A 15,407-nucleotide genomic window follows, 5' to 3' on the forward strand; every position below is an offset into this window, starting at 1 on the left:
GTCCTGAGAGGAAAATACATTGCAATCCAGGCCTATCTCAAGAAACAAGAAAAATCCCAAATACAAAATCTAACAGCACACCTAAAGGAAATAGAAGCAGAACAGCAAAGGCAGCCTAAACCCAGCAGAAGAAGAGAAATAATAAAGATCAGAGCAGAAATAAACAATATAGAATCTAAAAAAACTGTAGAGCAGATCAACGAAACCAAGAGTTGGTTTTTTGAAAAAATAAACAAAATTGACAAACCTCTAGCCAGGCTTCTCAAAAAGAAAAGGGAGATGACCCAAATAGATAAAATCATGAATGAAAATGGAATTATTACAACCAATCCCTCAGAGATACAAACAATTATCAGGGAATACTATGAAAAATTATATGCCAACAAATTGGACAACCTGGAAGAAACGGACAAATTCCTGAACACCCACACTCTTCCAAAACTCAATCAGGAGGAAATAGAAAGCTTGAACAGACCCATAACCAGCGAAGAAATTGAATCGGTTATCAAAAATCTCCCAACAAATAAGAGTCCAGGACCAGATGGCTTCCCAGGGGAGTTCTACCAGACGTTTAAAGCAGAGATAATACCTATCCTTCTCAAGCTATTCCAAGAAATAGAAAGGGAAGGAAAACTTCCAGACTCATTCTATGAAGCCAGGATTACTTTGATTCCTAAACCAGACAGAGACCCAGTAAAAAAAGAGAACTACAGGCCAATATCCCTGATGAATATGGATGCCAAAATTCTCAATAAGATAGTAGCAAATCGAATTCAACAGCATATAAAAAGAATTATTCACCATGATCAAGTGGGATTCATTCCTGGGATGCAGGGCTGGTTCAACATTCGCAAATCAATCAACGTGATACATCACATTAACAAAAAAAAAAGAGAAGAACCATATGATCCTGTCAATCGATGCAGAAAAGGCCTCTGACAAAATCCAGCACCCTTTCTTAATAAAAACCCTTGAGAAAGTCGGGATAGAAGGAACATACTTAAAGATCATAAAAGCCATTTATGAAAAGCCCACAGCTAACATCATCCTCAACGGGGAAAAACTGAGAGCTTTTTCCCTGAGATCAGGAACACGACAGGGATGCCCACTCTCACCGCTGTTGTTTAACATAGTGCTGGAAGTTCTAGCATCAGCAATCAGACAACAAAAGGAAATCAAAGGCATCAAAATTGGCAAAGATGAAGTCAAGCTTTCACTTTTTGCAGATGACATGATATTATACATGGAAAATCCGATAGACTCCACCAAAAGTCTGCTAGAACTGATACATGAATTCAGCAAAGTTGCAGAATACAAAATCAATGTACAGAAATCAGTTGCATTCTTATACACTAACAACGAAGCAACAGAAAGACAAATAAAGAAACTGATCCCATTCACAATTGCACCAAGAAGCATAAAATACCTAGGAATAAATCTAACCAAAGATGTAAAGGATCTGTATGCTGAAAACTATAGAAAGCTTATGAAGGTAATTGAAGAAGATTTAAAGAAATGGAAAGACATTCCCTGCTCATGGATTGGAAAAATAAATATTGTCAAAATGTCAATACTACCCAAAGCTATCTACACATTCAATGCAATCCCAATCAAAATTGCACCAGCATTCTTCTCAAAACTAGAACAAGCAATCCTAAAATTCATATGGAATCACAAAAGGCCCCGAATAGCCAAAGGAATTTTGAAGAAGACCAAAGCAGGAGGCATCACAATCCCAGACTTTAGCCTCTACTACAAAGCTGTCATCATCAAGACAGCATGGTATTGGCACAAAAACAGACACACAGACCAATGGAATAGAATAGAAACCCCAGAACTAGACCCACAAACATATGGCCAACTCATCTTTGACAAAGCAGGAAAGAACATCCAATGGAAAAAAGACAGCCTCTTTAACAAATGGTGCTGGGAGAACTGGACAGCAACATGCAGAAGGTTGAAACTAGACCACTTTCTCACACCATTTACAAAAATAAACTCAAAATGGATAAAGGACCTGAATGTGAGACAGGAAACCATCAAAACCTTAGAGGAGAAAGCAGGAAAAGACCTCTCTGACCTCAGCCGTAGCAATCTCTTACTCGACACATCCCCAAAGGCAAGGGAATTAAAAGCAAAAGTGAATTACTGGGACCTTATGAAGATAAAAAGCTTCTGCACAGCAAAGGAAACAACCAACAAAACTAAAAGGCAACCAACGGAATGGGAAAAGATATTTGCAAATGACATATCGGACAAAGGGCTAGTATCTAAAATCTATAAAGAGCTCACCAAACTCCACACCCGAAAAACAAATAACCCAGTGAAGAAATGGGCAGAAAACATGAATAGACACTTCTCTGAAGAAGACATCCGGATGGCCAACAGGCACATGAAAAGATGTTCAGCGTCGCTCCTTATCAGGGAAATACAAATCAAAACCACACTCAGGTATCACCTCACGCCAGTCAGAGTGGCCAAAATGAACAAATCAGGAGACTATAGATGCTGGAGAGGATGTGGAGAAACGGGAACCCTCTTGCACTGTTGGTGGGAATGCAAATTGGTGCAGCCGCTCTGGAAAGCAGTGTGGAGGTTCCTCAGAAAATTAAAAATAGACCTACCCTATGACCCAGCAATAGCACTGCTAGGAATTTACCCAAGGGATACAGGAGTACTGATGCATAGGGGCACTTGTACCCCAATGTTCATAGCAGCACTCTCAACAATAGCCAAATTATGGAAAGAGCCTAAATGTCCATCAACTGATGAATGGATAAAGAAATTGTGGTTTATATACACAATGGAATACTACGTGGCAATGAGAAAAAATGAAATATGGCCTTTTGTAGCAACGTGGATGGAACTGGAGAGTGTGATGCTAAGTGAAATAAGCCATACAGAGAAAGACAGATACCATATGGTTTCACTCTTATGTGGATCCTGAGAAACTTAACAGGAACCCATGGGGGAGGGGAAGGAAAAAAAAAAAAAAAAAAGGACGTTAGAGTGGGAGAGAGCCAAAGCATAAGAGACTGTTAAAAACTGAGAACAAACTGAGGGTTGATGGGGGGTGGGAGGGAGGGGCGGGTGGGTGATGGGTATTGAGGAGGGCACCTTTTGGGATGAGCACTGGGTGTTGTATGGAAACCAATTTGTCAATAAACTTCATATAAAAAAAAAAAAGAAAAAAAAAAAAACTGAGAACAAGGGGCGCCTGGGTGGCGCAGTCGGTTAAGCGTCCGACTTCAGCCAGGTCACGATCTCGCGGTCTGCAAGTTCGAGCCCCGCGTCGGGCTCTGGGCTGATGATGGCCCAGAGCCTGGAGCCTGCTTCCGATTCTGTGTCTCCCTCTCTCTTTGCCCCTCCCCCGTTCATACTCTGTCTCTCTCTGTCCCAAAAATAAATAAACGTTGAAAAAAAAAATTTTTTTTAAAAAACTGAGAACAAACTGAGGGTTGATGGGGGGTGGAAGGGAGGGGAGGGTGGGTGATGGGTATTGAGGAGGGCACCTTTTGGGATGAGCACTGGGTGTTGTATGGAAACCAATTTGTCAATAAATTTCATATATATATAAAAAAAAAAGTGAAAGTTGGAGGTCATATGGTATGTACACGTTTAACCTTATAAGAAACTGCCAAACTCTTTTCCAAAATGGCTAAGCAAGCCTGGTTGGCTCAGTTGGTTAAACGACTGACTTTGGCTCAGATCATCACCTTGCGGTTCGTTGAGTTCAAGCCCCACATCTGACCTTCTGCACTGAGCACAGAACCTACTTTGGATTCTCTGTCTCCCCTTCTCTCTCTGCCCATGCCCTGCTTATTCATTCATTCTCTCTCTCTCTCTCCCAAAAATAAATAAACCTTCAAAATGGCTGTAGCGTCTTATACACCACCAGCAATGTACAACAGTCCTAGTTGATCTGCATCCTTGTCAACACTTGGTATTTTCTGTATTTTTTTTTAATTTTAGCCACTTTTATAGTGGTATTTCATGGTGGCTCTCGATACTGTGATGTTTTCTTGTGGCACCTTATATGTTGCTATTGCCAGAGATTCCAGTTAAGGTCCTCTTTGCTTTTCACTCCCACAGCTTTAAAATGCTATCCATATCTTAATAAATTTCAAATCTCTATTTTTCCATCAAGATTTGTCTCCTGAGCCTTCAGATCAATATATCCAGCAATCTTCTAAATCTACCTCTCTGGCAGAAAGGATTCCAGAACCAAGTTCAGTACTGTGGTAAACTGCAAAAAGGTCCTACATTCTTCCCATCCCTATATGCGGGTCCCGTTGCAGGTGACTTTGCACCTCCACCTCTCAAAAGGCACAGCCAATGTCTCCATTCTTTGCATCTGAACTTAGCCATATCACATTAGCAAATGTAACACAAGCAGAGGTTTGAACACTGATGAGCACTGATGTTTGCCCTTTCTTGCTGTTGTCACACTATCCCTAGGTGAAGAATCTGAACTGGTTTTCCAGGTAATAAGATGGGGGTTCAGCCACCCCCATCAACAACCTATCCACTGGCACATATGTGAAGGAAGCCATTCAGGACCATCCAGATGTCAAATACCTGCAGATACACGAGCCAGTTCAGCAGAAACCAGCCATGCCAGCTCAGAACAAAAGAATCAGCCAACGAACCTGCAGATTCATGCGTTAAACAAATGGATGCTGTGTGAGCTACTCGGTTTGTGGGTGTTTTGAAGTAAGAAGGAAAGAACTTACATAATTACCCTCCTCTATCAGGTAATTTATTTCGTATTCCATATCTCAATACATGCTACTAATATCTACCACACTGCCAAAATCTGAAGCCTCGGAGAATTCTGGGACACATGCTCTCCCTCACCACCTCCTACCCCACTCCCACATATAATAGGTTATCAAGTCCTAATATGGTCAAAAACATCTCTTTCTTGCCATCCATAGCCACTAGCTTAGTCCATTATCAAATTTTCTGAACTATTTTAACAGTCTCCTGGTTGATATCCCATCCTGTATTTCCAACCTCCCCATGTAAAAGAAGAGTCTTTCAAAATTTCAATTCTGATCACGTCTCAGTCTGGCTTCAAATTCTTTAATAGTCCTCCACTGTCTTAACATAAATATCAAATGCCTCAGTGCGACATACAAGGCCGTGAGGCATCTGACCTTTCTCCCGGCTCATCTCTGCCACTCTTCCACATTCTCCTAAGCTTTAAACATTCTTAAAAGCCACAAACACAAATGGGTCATGCTGCTGCACACCTCTGCACCTCAGCCAGAAATGCCTCTTTCTCCTCAAACCCCCTCCTTTCCAGCTAGCTAACAACCACCCATTCTTCCACAGCTCTAGCTCACCTCCATTCTTCCTCTGAATTCCTAAGCCACTTAAAATCCTCTTCTCTGTGCTTCTGAAGCCCCTTGGGCTTCAAAGCAATGTAGTTAATGGTGAAGGGTCAGGATTTCAATCAAAGCTTTGCTTCCTTTCCATTGGAAAACCTTGAACAAGTTACATAACTTCTCCATACTTCAATTTCCTCAGCTATAAAATGAGATGTGCCAGAGAATATTACCCCTCACCCCCAATACCCATTCTCTTCTTCCTTTTTAAAATTTTTTTTTAATGTTTATTTCTGAGAGAGAGAGAGTGCAAACATGAGTGGGAGAGGAGCAGAGAGTGGGAGACACAGAATCCAAAGCAGGCTCCAGGCTCTGAGCTGTCAGCACAGAGCCCGATGCGGGGCTCGAACTCACAAACTGCGAGATCATGACCTGAGCCGAAGTCGGATGCTTAACCGACTGAGCCACCCAGGCAACCCTCTCTTCTTCCTTTTGGTAATAGAACTCTTGAGTTTAGGTAGGCATGGGGCCAGCCCACTAACCACCACATTCCTCAGTCTCCTTGTGGCAAGATGTGGCCATATGTATAAGCTTCCTGTGGCTGCCATAACAAATGACTACAAACTTGGTGGCTAAAACAGAAATTTATTCTCGTGGAGTTCTGAAGGCCATAAGTCCAAAGTCAAGGTGTCAACAGAGCCACATTCCCTCTGAGGGCTCTAGGAAATAATACTGTCTTGTCTCTTCCAGCTTCTGGTGGCCCAAGTATTCCTTGGCTTGTAGCAACGTAACTGCATGCTCTGCCTCTGTCTTCACATGGCCTTCTCCAATAACTTCTATCTTAGATAAGCCATTGGTTTTTGGTGTTGTTGCTGCTGCTGCTGCTGCTGCTGTTGTTTTATTTCTGGCCTAGCACCTACCTAACTCATGCAGGTAATAATATTTCAATAATCATACTTATCTCTTAGGGTTGTCTAAAGATTAAATGGATTAGTAGAATGTGAAGCATTTCGAACATTACCTAATATAGAGTAAAAACTAAATAAATGTGATCAGCAGCTGGGGTGGCAGTACAATAGGCTTGGTCACAGGTAATTGTCATTAGCTTATCTTCTAGAAAACCACATTTACTGGGATAATGGCTTAGTGCTTTCATCTCGGCATTATATTTGAAAGAATGCCAAGCATTCCGTCACTGTTTTAAGAAGACATGCAATTTAGCTTTGCATACCAACTATTATCACCCAGGAACTACTTTCATGAAGAGGTTCATACTCAGCCTGAGAACCTGGATGTGCCTCCCCCATGGGTACCCATTTTTTAACCTACAAGTCAAATGCTATCTTAATTAAGAAGCTTTCCTCACCTCTCAAAACAGGAAATTACAATCTCCATCCTCCTGCAATACCATCACCACACCTTTTTATTTAGCCTTTATCACTTTCTACCTTGTGCTATAATTGTTTACCAATATATCTTATCTCCCTCATTAGATTATAAATTCCTTGAGAGCAGCATTCATTTCTGACTGGCTTGAACTGTAGCAACAAGTTCACACAGTGCACTGAGCACAGTGGATATTGAATAAATCTCTACCAAACATATCCCAAGATCTGACAGTATTGAAGAATACTAGCTTCAAAGAAACTTGCCTCACCACCTAGTAAATGTGTGACCTTGAGCAGGTGACTTTACTTCTCTGAAGAGTGGCTTCTACGTTTGTAGAATGGCACTATTAAGAATTAAACAAGGTAACATGGATAAAGGCTACCTTAAGCCCTCAAAGGTAAGAAATCCAACATTTAGGACTTTCTATTCTTAGAAAGAGTATAGTCGTGGCTATTAAAATTCTCACAAAGGGCATTTATTCAGTATTTATAAGGAAGTTAGACACACAACCAACTGCATACCCAATATTAGAAGAGAGATTTTTACACAAGAGCTAGCAGCACAGGAAATTGGCCCATCGATACATGATTAGCAAGTGGGCGAGTCCCACTCGAAAGACAGTGGTCCTAATGCCATTAAACATACACATTACAAGTGTTCATTGTCTGTCCCTCACTTCTGAAGGGAGGGAATTAAACTTCACAACATAAAGCCACAAATCAAAGCTCACGGTGTATCTAAGATATATACACCGTATATATATATATACAGTATATATATATGTATATACGTATATATACGTGTATATATATACACACACGTATACATATATATATGTATCTAAGATATATACACACACGTATATATATATACATATATATACGTGTGTGTATATATCTTAGATACACAATAATTGTGGAAGTGCTGCCCTACATACCAATTTGTGAGGCTTCCAAAGCAATCTGGTTTGACCATTCAGAACCACAGCAAATTCCTCCAATAGAGACTGAAGGATTTTAAAGTGCGAACACTTTTACAACCCTGACTAGCTCCAACAGAAGAAGCAAAGAGGCAGTCTCTTTTCATTTCACCCTTTAGGCCTTCTCCGAAACCTCCCTGAGAAGAGTAAACTTAGTATCCAATTTCCACTGCCTCCTGGAGTTTAATATTAGCCGCAGAAGGTTCTTACTATGATGACATACCATAATGACACATGATTGGCACAGCAGTAACATTCGACTAGAGAATTTTAAAGATTTTTTTGTATAAAGCATGTAATGTTGGTTTGGAAATCCATTGGACTTTTCTAAACTTCTTTGTGTAGCAGGAAAGTATAAAATGCTAAAAAAGTCACTCAATACACATAGAAGTTTTCATCTTCTGCTATTCACCCTACAGATTTATATGTTAGAATGCACACTTGATACCAATGAACTTAAATTTAGAGTAGAATTTAAGACTATAACAAAATAGGGGTGCTTGGGTGGCTCAGCTGGTTAAGCATCCAACTTTGGCTCAGGTCATGGTCTTGCGGTCAAGCCCTGCATCAGGCTCTGTGCTGACAGCTCAGAGCCTGGAGCCTGCTTCGGATTCTGTGTCTCCCTCTCTCTCTGCCCTTACCCCACTCGCACTCTTTCTTTCTCTAACTCTCAAAAATGAATAAATTGTAAAAAAAAAAAAAAAAAAGACAACAGGTCTACACATTGCTTTACATATTTTATGTAAAGTTTTTATTTATTTATTTTGAGAGAGTGCACAAGTGGGGGAGGGACAGAGAGAGAGGATCCCAAGCAGGTTCCACACTGTCAGTGCAGAGTCAAATGCAGGACTTGAACTCCAGAACCATGAGATCATGACCTGAGCCAAAACCAAGAGTTAGGGGCTTAACCGACTGAGCTATCCAGATGCCACACATGGTTTTATTTTAAAACAACTCATCAGCCAGCAATTTTGCTACACGCTGGGTAGCGTTAAGACCCCAAAACAAGCATCTGAAATTATACTGCTTTTTAAGAATTATAATTTTTTTTAGAACTTCATTCATTAATTCAACGAAAATTCATTCGGCACTGACAATATGCAAAGCACTGTTCTTGATCTTGGCAATTCCCCAGAATGCAAGGCTAACATGGTATTTACTCTCATACAGTTTATAGTCTAACTGCGGGTCTTTCAAGTAAGGAAACAGGTGCAACTTCCGAGCAGGCACAAGTGATGTGACTGTCTTCAGGCCCAAGCTCACTGACAACTGCAGTGGACAGTTCCCAGCATGCCAGCAGCCTCCAACCTCGAACCCCTCCATCTCCTTTATGAGAGCTTTCCCTGATACTTGGAGACCTTGCTCAGCTTCAAAGAGGAGCAGCCCAGAAGTGTGCTGTGGAAGAGGGTCAACCCGTAACCCACAGAGGATAGAAGTTGGCCCCAGACTTTCTGTCCGTGGGTAGGAGATTCTGAGGCATGGTCCCCATGGAGTCTCAGAGGACCCCAGAAGCACTGAGCTCTGGTTGCCACAGTGGTGGACCTTCATGAGCAATTTGTTGCCTTTTCTTTCTTTAGGCTCACTCTCCCCCACTCCATTATCCGTGCTTCAAGAGATCACCTCCCAAACTGACTACCTCCATCCACGCCTTCCAAGGTCTGATTTGTAGGGACGCTGACCTACACATTCCTAATCTACTTCTCAGAGATATTCAAAAATACTGGAATAACACATGGATCACACATTTACCTTGAACCAACTTAACTAATTTCCAGGTATCATAAGCCTGGGAGTTTGAATAAATAATTTGGATAAGAGTTAAGATCAGAGAGAGAGAGAGAGAGAGAGAGTCAGAGTGAGTGGCAGGCTAGAATAATGAGCCAATCAATGCTAATAAGATGAAATGTAACAGATTCTCTGCTTGGTACCAAAGTACCAATTATACAGCACAGGAGGAGGAAAATGAGGATTAGAGATGCAAATGAAAACACATCAGGAATCTAGGTTGACTAACAGCTGGAGGTGAGTTAGGGATCCTGCCCAGGACTCTTGGGCCACAAGCACAGTATCCCAAAATAAGAGTCTCATAATACTGCACCCAAATGTACTATGTTCTCTTCTTTCTACAACCACCAAGAATTACACTGACCGGGGGTTGCAGCACCTCTGGCAGTGGCCAGGCAGCTGGGCTTCCTGAAGGCTCTGGGCACGGGCAGCCAGCAGGCACCTGCACACGCCAGTCTCACCACCAGGATGCCCAAGAGGGAGGTCAGCTCCGCCGAGGGGGCGGGAAGGAGGAGCCCAAGAGGAGGTGGGCGAGGTTGTCAGTTCAACCTGCTCCTGCAAAAGTGGAAGCGAAGCCGAAAAAGGCGGCAGCGGGGAAAGGATAAATCTTCAGATGATAAGTGCAAACAAAGGGGAAAGGGGGAGCAAAGGGAAAGCAGGCTGAAGGGGCTCACCAAGACACGAAAGAAGACTTGCCTGCAGAAAACGGAGAAACTGAAAACGAGGAGGGTGCAGCCTCTGAGGAAGCAGGAGAGAAAGAAGCCAAGTCTGATTAATATCATATCCCAGGTCTTATCGGTGTTCGCTGTCTCCCTTCTTGTACAACCCAGAGGAATATTTTTATCAGTTATTTTGTAAATGCAAGTTTTTTAGTAGCTCTAGAAACATTTTTAAGAAGGAGGAGATCCCACCTCATCCCATTTTTTTTAAGTGTAAATGCTTTTTTTGAAGAGGTGAAATCACTTGCTGGGTGTTTATTTTTTGGTACAACCAGAAAATAGTGGGGTTGTACAACCAGAAAATAGAAAATACGGGAGGCTGTGATGGTCTTAGGTGTCAGCTTAACATTCCACATATGGGGTAGTTTTTATATCCTATAATACCAAACATACTAAAAGGCAATTTAGAGTCGGTCGTGCGTTTAATGTCTTGAACATTTTAAATTACTTGTATTCCCATGTTGTTTTTGGTAGAATTGTTTCCTTGATCTTAGCTCTCCCCTGTCAGAATTTTGTGCATTCTGTAACATCTTGGTGGTGGTAGTCCAATTTCCTAGCAACTTTGTCAATATGTTGTGCAAGACTGAACATTGAGTATGTAGTATATATGATATTAAATTGTGAATCAAGGGGGCTTAACAATGCAACAGCATATCAACATTTGAAGATATTGGTACTTGATGTACTGCTAAGGAAAATCTGCCTCCAAATTTTAAGCTGGAAGGTCACTGGAATAACTTTTGGAAAAGAATCACAACTACATGATTTTTTAGATTTTTGGTACATACATTTAGCATTGTGTACAAATTGAATCATCTGTACTGATCCTCAGAACAACCAATAAAAACTCACTTATGAAAGAAAAAAAAAAAAGAATTACACCGACAAATAGAATCCCAACCAGAAAACAAACAAGACAGTATAATGAAAACTGGAGAAATCACTGAAGACTTTGTGACTGGCCACAGACGAAAGATTTTTTAAAAATTAAGCCTGCAGGAGGAAAAATCTGCAGAAACATGATCATTCTAAACAAATATTTAAAAGGGCTGTTGTGTGGAAGAGGAATTAGATTTAATCTGTGTGGCTTTTTAGAACCAACAACTAAAACTTATAGGAGGGCATAGTTCAGTACACAGTATGGTATAGTGATTCAAAACAAACAGCTCTGGAATCAGTGACATTAAGACAGCGGCATAACTTCTTTGTACTTGACTCTGTCAACTGCAAAACTGGGAAGAGCAACAATTTCCACTCTATAGGGTTATTGTAATTACCACATAATCATGCATAGGAAGCCCCAAGCACAGCGTAGCATGGTTTAAATGCTCAACCAATGTTATTTCAAATCTGAAATTGTCTCAGTCATCATCAAGTAATTACACTAACCCTAATTCTGAAGAAATCCAACACAGCAATCGTTAAACTGGCTCATACTCGTGAATCGTTGTGTTACGCAAGGCTGACATGGTCAACTACACAAAAATCCAAAGGTACTTCCTTGCAAGATGGCTTTCTCACTTAAGCACTTGTGTGTGTAACCTCCATGACTGGAGGCAAAAGGTGACAGTCCCAGCCTTCAAAGAGACTTCCTTGAATTATGTGAAGAAAAGGAATTGAGTTGAAGAAATAATCTTGTCGATCTTCTCCCAAGTCCCTGACTTTTCACTACCTACATTAGTGTTGCACAACAGAGCAGATTTCTCTATTTTAGCTCTAATTCCGGAAGCATTCTGACTGCTTCAGAATGACTTTGTGCTTGCTAGATGTGTCCACTTGATAGGCATGGTAGATTATGAAACAGTCACATGTCAAATGACCACAGATCTCAAGAGCTGAAAATTGCAAGACCAAATGGGCCAAGGCCAACCCTGGGGAGTATCTAATCAACCAGAAGAAGGGGCCATCTTCTCTTCCCTCAGTCCCTCTGGGGAGGGGGGGGGGTGGCTTCCTGGGTTCTCTATTACTTCTTTTTTTTTCAATTTTTTTAATGTTTATTTATCTTAGAGAGAGAGAGAGAGAGAGTGAGCGAGAGGGGGTGGGGAGCAGTGAGAGGGAGACACAGAATCCGAAGCAGGCTCCAGGCTCTGAGCTGTCAGCAGAGAGCCTGATGCAGGGCTCAAAGTCACAGACCACGGAATCATGACCTGAGGTGAAGTCAGACACTTAACCGACTGAGCCACCCAGGCACCCCTCTATTACTTCTATATTTTATCACCCTGATGGTAATAAAAGGACACACAGCCTCTTTTGCCTTGATTTATATTAGCTTCTCCTTCCAAAATAAAATGTACGTGTATCAGTAGAGCAAAGACTTTAAGAAAAATCCACATCAGAGAAGAGCTTTCTCTGTAGGGGTTAGGGGTAGGGACAGAAGTATATAAAGGAACTAGGAAAAAAAAAAAAAGGAAAACCAAAAGAATATAAATTCAACAAAAATAACTGCCATAATTTAGTAGAAAGGAGGATTAAATTGTATATCAAAAAACCAGGACCAGTGATCAAACATGTTGATATTTTGTGTCCCTGAAATGTTGCAAGAAGGGCAGTGAAGCTCAGTGGTATTCTCAAACTTGACGCCAGTCTAATCATGACAAAAACATTAGGCAGACCCCAAATGAGGGACATTCTACAAAATACCTGGCCAGCATTCTTCAAAAGTATCAAGGTCATGAAAAATGAGGAAAGACAGAAAATGTCACAGACTAGATTAGACTAAAGAGCATGATAACTAAATACCCTGTGGGATCTTGAATGCAATCACGAATGAGGAAAGGAAAGTAGCCAAAAAACTAGTGAAATCCAAAGGAAGTCTCAAATTTAGTCAATAATAATGTACAAATAGTAATTTCTTAGCATAACCAAATGCACCCTGGTGATGTAAGATGCTAACCTAAGGGGAAACTGGGTGAAAGGGAACTCTCTATGCTGCTTCTACAACTCCTCTGTACTTCTGAATTTATTCCAAAGTTTAAAGTTTATCTTTTAAGAAAATAGACAATATTTGACCATGAAAGGAATTTTGCACTCACAAGAGAAAGCCACTGTGCTTCTGTTACTATTAGTCTGATTCTGTGGTGTCTACTGAAAAATAGCTATCAATCGGGTTTTAAATAGCCCTTGGGAAGTTATTTGTTAAAATTCAGCTTCCTCTGTTCATATGTGAGGCAATGTGACATAGTCAAAAGAATATTTCGTTGTATAATTGTGTGTATTGGAGAGAATCATTTTAACCTTTTTGGAACTTTGCCTCCTCATTCCAAACACTGGGGGAGTTGCAGTAGATTAACTTCTAATTGCCTAGAAGCTCTAAAACCATATGATTCACTTGAACAAATAACAGACTGTGAAAAACAAAAATCTTTCCAAATTAATTTGAGAATATCATTTGTGTGGCTGAGGCCAGAGGAACTGAGGTGTAGCGGAACTGTGATATGCTATTGTTTCTTCACCTTATCTAAAAAGTAACAATAAGGGAGGGTGCTCTGGAAACTTGGCAGAGGAGTCTGGAAATGCAGGGGTGGTGATGCTGGGCGGCAAATCTATGAAAAAGCAACGGTTTTTAAAGCCAGAGGGCACAGGGAAATACACCACAGGCAGAGAACGGTGAAATGCAAGAGCTGTAAGAGGACAAGTTATGCCGAAAAACATGACATCTGGGACAACAAGGCCTACTTGTGGCTTCTGAGTAGTCTGGAGACCAAGGCAGAGGCAAGCCCAACTCGGAATTCTCCTCCACGGCTCTGCCATGACAGAGTTCCAAGAATCATCGGAAAAGAGTCAAAGCTTTAACATAAAAGGAAACCCTAAATCCCCAATAAAAAAAAAAGGGGGGGCCCTCCTTCTCCAATGATGAATGGAATAAGATAGAAAATAAGAGCAAACTAGTAAGGACAATGACCTAAAGTATCAGATTACAGGAAAAGCCAGCCTTCCAGGGGCGGGCTAGAGCACCTGAGTGATTCATACTTTGAGCCAGCGCCCGCTGAATAATGACACCAAGCATCTGTATATAATTACCTACCGGGTACAGAGTGTTACCATGGTGTTCCTTCACATACACTAAAATAATCTTAATGCTTTAAAACAATTCACTTCACTGGGAAAAAGGAAAAGAAAAAAAAGGTGGCCACAAACCCTGAAGGTTATCTGTGAAAGAGGAATCCCCCACCCCCTTACCAACAGAGGAGTAAGACTATCCAATCTCGTGGCAGTGAAGTGTGGAGCAGTCCCAGGAACCAAGTTTTGTCACTTGGCCCCAGGGAGAGTTTGGGTGTCTCATCCAAAAGCATCTAATGGCTATTTTTTGGATGTCTAGTATGGGCAAATGTCTGGAAAACACAAAAAGAAAAGAGGAGAATCCTGTCCCTAAAGAGGTTACAATCTAAGAGCAGAGTCAAATACGTTAAAAGGAAATACATGATGCCTTTCTATTATAAGTTAGCTCTCATTTCTGTAATGATTTAAAACACTTTACATTTATTCTCTGGAAAGATTTAGGCCTCAGAAAGCTCTGTGTGGTGGGCATTGTTCTTGTTATTACCCACCCCTGCTCCCATCAGCCAATGACAAATGTCCTTTGAGGCTCAAAGTGGTTAGGTGACCTACTTACAATGACACAGCCAGTGAGCAGTACAGTCAAAACCTGAACCCCATGCTTTTTCCTGTTACAAACACAGATTTGTTGTCCCAGTTTGCCCTGAAAATTTTCTTTTTATCTTTAATGTGCTACCACTCTACTCACCTGACTCATTGCTGACTCTCCTTCAGCATAGTTTTATCATGAGTCCATCCTCAGTGAGGACGGTGGAGAGAACACCTCCGCTGCCCAGGGCTAGGGGAGGGTCCCTAGTACGTAGCCTTATGGTGCTTCCAATGGGCAGTGTATCTTCCACAGCCTGTTTTATGTTAATATCTCCACATAGAGAAAAATCTGGATTTCTCATTTAAAGTGACCAATTTAACTCAAAAATTATCTATTGTTTTTGTCACTCTCTCCACAACATTCTGAGTTTAATGTTTATTTGTTTTTGAGAGAGATACAAAGTGCAAACAGGGGAGGGGCAGAGAGAGAGGGAGACACAGAATCTGAAGCAGGCTCCAGGCTCTGAACTGTCAGCCCAGAGCCCAACACGGGGTTCGAACCCATGAACCATGAGATCACGACCTGAGCCAAAGTGGGATGCTCAACCAACTGAGCCACCC

At 41.3% G+C, this 15,407-nt stretch overlaps 1 protein-coding gene and 1 pseudogene across 5 annotated transcripts in view; one reads left to right on the forward strand and one right to left on the reverse strand.

Moving 5' to 3' along the window:
• The window catches only part of ITPR2 (inositol 1,4,5-trisphosphate receptor type 2), a 500,503-nt gene that overhangs the window by 445,488 nt on the left and 39,608 nt on the right, over positions 1-15,407 (reverse strand). The gene's annotated exons all lie outside the window — the stretch shown is intronic.
• Positions 9,952-10,259, forward strand: LOC124501327 (non-histone chromosomal protein HMG-14-like; annotated as a pseudogene).

Source organism: Lynx rufus, unplaced genomic scaffold (assembly GCF_022079265.1).
Source record: "Lynx rufus isolate CCGP_SWC_20201006 ecotype Redwood Valley unplaced genomic scaffold, mLynRuf1.p SCAF_7, whole genome shotgun sequence".
NCBI classification, from domain to species: Eukaryota; Metazoa; Chordata; class Mammalia; order Carnivora; family Felidae; genus Lynx; species Lynx rufus.